Genomic DNA, 6,551 nt, shown 5'->3' with positions numbered 1-6,551 from the left:
GCCGTGCAGTTAAGGCGGCGTAAGCCCGAGGTGATAGCCGGATCAGCCGGCAGTTAGGCGCCGACAATGCCCCAGGCTCGCTCCTGCTCCGCGTGGACACGGGTCCTGCCAGATAATCTTTAGCGCCTACTCGTAAATCCTGCGCGCATCTGCACCGGAAAAGAATTCAGCTAATCGCAAAAATAACTACTACCCTTAACATTATGTCAGTGGTCGACCTCTCTCCAATGATAAAAATCGAAATGTAAAGCTACAGAATTTCCATAAAACTGGCTACACATATTATATTGTGATTTTTAATTTCCTGTCAGGGGAGCTTGAATGTATGTTCTTGAGAAATCTTATCTAGCCTGAAGGAGCGAGTGATAAGGTGCGAGGGGCATTCAATAAGTAATGTAACATTTCTTCGTGGCCAATTTCGATTGAAAAAATGCGGATTTTGCTGTGGGACATCTTGAAATTATCTTCAGCCCCTATAATTTCATGAGGACCCGGTAGGTGGCGGCGTTATGCGCAGGCTTCAGGCTTCAAAGTGACATCTTTAACTGAGTTATGTTCCAGGTAGAGAGCCATCGTTGAATTTCTTTTGGAGGGAGGCCAGAGAAGTGCAGATCATCATAAGGGTTTTATTGAATGTCTACGGAGACTGTGGCGGTTCTTTTTATGTGTATATTGCTATTTATATGTTATGTAAAGTTGGAGTTAGTAATATTCCACCTGGAAAATTATTTGTCAGTGGCTTAGTTGTGGAACTTCTCGCAGTTAGTTTGCCTGTCACGCTATTTTTATTTTGAAAGACAACAGTTCTCACAATATTCTGTGTGTTCAAGTACTTACCTAAGTATTCATTTAATTTTTCTGATGTAGCAATGCTGAGGAGACTTTCGCAATTTCCGTTAAGAGGCGATGAAGGAAGAACCGTTAATCAAGTGAATTCGACTACATTTACATTTATTGTTATTATCTGACAAAAGTAGCAAATGTTTATTACGACCCAGGGCCGTTATCATTTAGAACAATGGCGTTGACCTCTGCACCAATGTTCCCCCATAAGATCTGCATAAATTATTGAAGTCATTCACTTCATGAATATAGGATCTGTTACAGTAAAACATTAACGACACTTTTAAGTAATAGTTAACCTAAATATTAGATGAAACTTACACATACTCGTCACAAAATGGCTTCTTACACTACAAAGAAACAAAAAGGAAGTCTGTCGATCCTTTTTCAAAAGGAACAAAGGTTACAATAACATTCGCAGATTATATTAGTTGATTACAGTCTTTGTTATTTTTCTGCGACAGTATCTGTTTCGTTACGACGTCAGTTTTGTTAAATTTGCGAAGTTCTTCAACATTATTTTTTTCACGTTACGTCGCGTACCGCAACAAGAGCTGGCAGTGAACAAACGCACGGTGAGTCGTTGGGCGGGGCCTCTTTCATTATCTTAACAAGATCGCGCAAACCTGTCCGGTCACAAGTGAGCCGGCTGTAGCTCCTGCAGTGTTGGAACGTGTGGACACCCTCATTTGAGGCGATCGATGGATCACAATAAAACGCCTCTATGCTCAACTGGAGGTCTCCGTTGCAGAAAGAAGGTGGCTCCGACTAGTAGAGTGGTACGATGGCCCTCACATTAATGTGGCGTAATGTCGTCGCAGTGAACGGACATTATGTTCAAATACGGGGTTTGTTAGCCCGATTAAGGGATCTGACATTCCACGCTCCGATCCGTAGAACGCCAGTTTTCTTTCTCCTGATAACGACATCCTCTTGAGTAGTCCCCGCCCGGAGATCCGAATGGGGGACTATTTTACCTCCGGAATATTTTACCCAAGAGGACGCCATCATCATTTAATCATACAGTAAAGCTGCATGCCTTCGGGAAAAATTACGGCCGTAGTTTCCCCTTGCTTTCAGCCGTTCGCAGTACCAGCACAGCAAGGCCGCTTTGGTTATTGTTACAAGGCCAGATCAGTCAATCATCCAGACTGTTGCCCTTGCAACTACTGAAAAGGCTGCTGCCCCTCTTCAGGAACCACACGTTTGTCTGGCCTCTCAACAGATACCCCTCCGTTGTGGTTGCACCTACGGTACGGCTATCTGTATCGCTGAGGCACGCAAGCCTCCCCACCAACGGCAAGGTCCATGGTTCATGGGGGCGGGGGGTTTGAAGCCATGCCACGGAGAATTGCTGCTGTATTGCGTTCCAAAGGTGGATCAACACGCTGTCAAGCAGGTGGTCATAATTATTAGACTTGAGTTCCTCCCGGCGTATACAGTCTTCAAGTAACTTACGGGAAAGCAGCCGGATGATGTCATCGACAACAGCCGATATTTCGGCAGGAGACCATCCTGTCAATTTCAAGGAAAAACTGCAGCAGGAAAGTGCTGTGCAATAGAAAGGGAATTTAACACCTCGGTTTGAAGGGCAATTCCGGAAAGGTAACATACAAACACACACACACACACACACACACACACACACACTGTAAATGCTATCGGCACCCCTTCATTAAAGCAAACCGATGCCAGAAGTTATCAACAGCGATAATTACTAAAGAATGGGTGAAGTATTAACTCTGTTCCTCTGATTTATGAGAAGCCTCCATCTCTACTTTCAAAGTCACTTGCTAATTTAATATCAACGCTTTCTTAATTACACTATCCCATTAGCTGAAAATACATGCCGGAATCTCCGCATTGTTATATTAGGGCATTTCAAAAATTCAGCGCTCTGTGGAGAACATACTTATTTACAAGCTACCTTTACAGGCCTTCGATGTAATCTTCATCCTTGCTTATCACATCTTCCCAACGTTTTGGCAAATTCTGTGTTCCAGATAGGACACCTTAACTGTTGAACTGTCTGAATATTACGGTCATCTCACTGGAAGCTGCATCAGTTGTATATAAATCTTTTCCACGGAGTTGTTCCTTCAGTTTCGGAACAAATGAAAGTCTGATGGCCTCATAATAGGGGTGGATTGTGGGTATGGAAGTATTTACTATCCTTATTTGTCGAGTGTTTCTCTCACTATTAGGGTAATATGCAGTCTTGCATTATCTACTGAAAGGAGGACACCAGCTGCAAGCGTGTGAGACCTCCTTCAACGAATGATCGGGTGCAAAACATTTTGGCGAAACAGCTTGTACTATAATCCTGTTATAGACGTCCCCTGGGCACTGTATTTGTAGTTATGACTCCATTCGTGTCAAACGCAAAGATCATCATCCGGTTCACCTTTGATTGTTGGTGGCGGAATTTTTTCGGCCGTAAGACTCGGAAGTTTTCCATTGTGACGACTGAGACTTCAGTTCTGGCTGAAAATCTCGTATCCAGTATTTATTAACTGCAAGAACCTAGTCAGAAACTGTTCTCCCTATGTACGGTAACGTTGAAGCAATTCTTCTGCGACCCTTTTGCATGTATTTGCACAATACAATCACAGACAATAAGAGGCAAAACAGATGTCCAGTATAAAGTACAATTAGAGACACTGAAATTTGTTTAGACCCACACAGTCTCTCTCTGTTAATCAAAGTATTTTAGAGGTAATTTACACTAGGATACTGGAACTGAAAACAAAAGAATGAATTTTCCACGGAATCGAGGAAATGACTATAGAGAGAAACTGACTAGGTGAAGAGATAGCGTAATAGGATATGTGTTAAGACACCAGAGCATGACTTCCATGGTACCAGAGGCAGTAGTAGAGAGGAAAAAACGTAAAGGTCGACATATTATGGCATCGATATAACAAACAAGACAAGACTTCGCTTATGTCACTCATAAATGAACAGACAAGCACCAGAATGAGATTTTCACTCTACAGCGGAGTGTGCGCTGATATGAAACTTCCTGGCAGATTAAAACTGTGTGCCCGACCGAGACTCGAACTCGGGACCTTTGCCTTTCGCGGTCCCGAGTTCGAGTCTCGGTCGGGCACACAGTTTTAATCTGCCAGGAAGTTTCATACCAGCGCACACTCCGCTGCAGAGTGAAAATCTCATTCTGGAAACATCCCCCAGGCTGTGGCTAAGCCATGTCTCCGCAATATCCTTTCTTTCAGGAGTGCTAGTTCTGCAAGGTTCGCAGGAGAGCTTCTGTAAAGTTTGGAAGGTAGGAGATGAGGTACTGGCAGAAGTAAAGCTGTGGGTAGCGGGCGTGAGTCGTGCTTCGGTAGCTCAGTTGGTAGAGCACTTGCCCGCGAAGGGCAAAGGTCCCGAGTTCGAGTCTCGGTCGGGCACACAGTTTTAATCTGCCAGGAAATTTCATATCAGCGGACACTCCCCTGCAGAGTGAAAATCTCATTCTGGAAACATCCCCCAGGCTGTGGCTAAGCCATGTCTCCGCAATATCCTTTCTCCCAGGAGTGCTAGTTCTGCAAGGTTTGCAGGAGAGCTTCTGTAAAGTTTGGAAGGTAGGAGACGAGATACTGGCAGAAGTAAAGCTGTGGGTACCGGGCGTGAGTCGTGCTTCGGTAGCTCAGTTGGTAGAGCACTTGCCCGCGAAAGGTAAAGGTCCCGAGTTCGAGTCTCGGTCGGGCACACAGTTTTAATCTGCCAGGAAGTTTCATATCAGCGCACACTCCGCTGCAGAGTGAAAATCTCATTCTGAAAACATTCCTCAGGCTGTGGCTAAGCCATGTCTCCGCAATATCCTTTCTTCCAGGAGTGCTAGTTCTGCAAGGTTCGCAGGAGAGCTTCTGTAAAGTTTGGAAGGTAGGAGACGAGGTACTGGCAGAAGTAAAGCTGTGAGTACCGGGCGTGAGTCGTGCTTCGGTAGCTCAGTTGGTAGAGCACTTGCCCGCGAAGGGCAAAGGTCCCGAGATCGAGTCTCGGTCGGGCACACAGTTTTAATCTGCCAGGAAATTTCATATCAGCGGACACTCCCCTGCAGAGTTAAAATCTCATTCTGGAAACATCCCCCAGGCTGTGGCTAAGCCATGTCTCCGCAATATCCTTTCTTCCAGGAGTGCTAGTTCTGCAAGGTTCGCAGGAGAGCTTCTGTAAAGTTTGGAAGGTAGGAGACGAGGTACTGGCAGAAGTAAAGCTGTGAGTACCGGGCGTGAGTCGTGCTTCGGTAGCTCAGTTGGTAGAGCACTTGCCCATGAAAGGCAAAGGTCCCGAGTTCGAGTCTCGGTCGGGCACACAGTTTTAATCAGCCAGGAAGTTTCAGACTAGCACCAGTTTCGAAGTTTTACTACGAAAAATAAAGTGAGAAGTTATAGCAAAACTAGCAGAAGTTTTGAGTATGAGAATATGTTTTTGTAATTTAGAACACCCACTCGGGGGCTTACGTGATACCAACACAGGCCACAAACCTTGAAAAGTTTGTATTTCAGGTTATAACGTCAAACTGATGTTTCAGTGTGAAACGAGATCTCTGTGGAGTAAAGTCTACGCAAGAGGTAGCGAGGGACTGGAATGGATGATACGAGAGGAAGACAGTAAGACGGCAGAAAGCAAGAATCTTAAGGACGGCGAGATAAACTGCAGGAGCGCGCATAGTGCGTGCACGTGGTGGCCGTATTTTACCACCCAACTGTAGTGATTTGTAGTCTACTGACAAACATTAGTCAGCGTCGGAAGATGATACATTCATTATGTGTTCGAAACATGTGAAAGCCGCCCCATGTTCGTGACCAAGTCTCTTCGATAATGGAACAGCGGAACAGCTACGAAGTAAATCACAGGGGCTATGAAGCGACCGAATCGATCAAACGACCGTCGCATGTACTGAATAATCGATTTCTCTTCGTCGAAGTCAAGCAATTTTTGCTTAGATAACGTGGTTGTTCCCTTTTGTTATCATAACACAAACGTGTGCAGCGAGAGGATGGGAATGTCAGCCGGCCGGGGTGGCCGAGCGGTTCTAGACGCTACAGTCTGGAGCCGCGCGATCGCTACGGTCGCAGGTTCAAATCCTGCCTCGGGTATGGATGTGTGTGCTGTCCTTAGTTAGTTAGGTATAAGTAGTTCTAAGTTCTAGGGGACTGATGACCTCAGATGTTAAGTCCCACAGTGCTCAGAGCCATTTGAACCATTTTTGATGGAAATGTCAGATCAAAGAATCTGGGGCGACGTTAAACGTCTCGTCGGCGAAGCAGGCATTAGAGCCGCAGCACATGCTGGGTTAGGGTTAAGATGGGGAGGAAAACAGGTCGTCTCTTTTTCAAATAAACCATCCTGGCACTCACCGTAGGCCCTGGTTGAAAAAATGGCTCTAAGCACTATGGGACTTAACATATGAGGTCATCAGTCCCCTAGAACTTAGAACTACTCAAACCTAACTAACCTAAGGACATCACATACACCAGTGCCCGAGGCAGGATTCGAACCTGCGACAGTAGCAGCTGCTCGGTTCCCCCTGAAGCGCCTAGAACCGCTCGGCCACAGCGGCCGGCTAGGTCCTGGTGAGAAGAATTATAATGAAACAAATTGTCATCATTGGCTGCTACTGGATTGTAAATCATCATTGCATTACATCTACATCTATTCCTGATTACGCTGCGAATCACAATTGAGTGTCTGGTAGAGGGTTC

The 6,551-nt window shown here is 45.5% G+C and overlaps 1 non-coding gene across 1 annotated transcript; it reads left to right on the top strand.

The window, feature by feature from the left end:
• The first annotated feature begins 5,082 nt into the window (after positions 1 to 5,082).
• Trnas-uga lies at positions 5,083 to 5,157 on the top strand. Its single transcript has one exon. It is a non-coding gene; the product is annotated as a tRNA-Ser (tRNA).
• The last annotated feature ends 1,394 nt before the right edge of the window (positions 5,158 to 6,551 follow it).

The sequence above is a fragment of the Schistocerca piceifrons genome, chromosome 4, assembly GCF_021461385.2.
Source record: "Schistocerca piceifrons isolate TAMUIC-IGC-003096 chromosome 4, iqSchPice1.1, whole genome shotgun sequence".
NCBI lineage: Eukaryota > Metazoa > Arthropoda > Insecta > Orthoptera > Acrididae > Schistocerca > Schistocerca piceifrons.
This window is presented reverse-complemented; position numbering and strand designations above follow the sequence as displayed.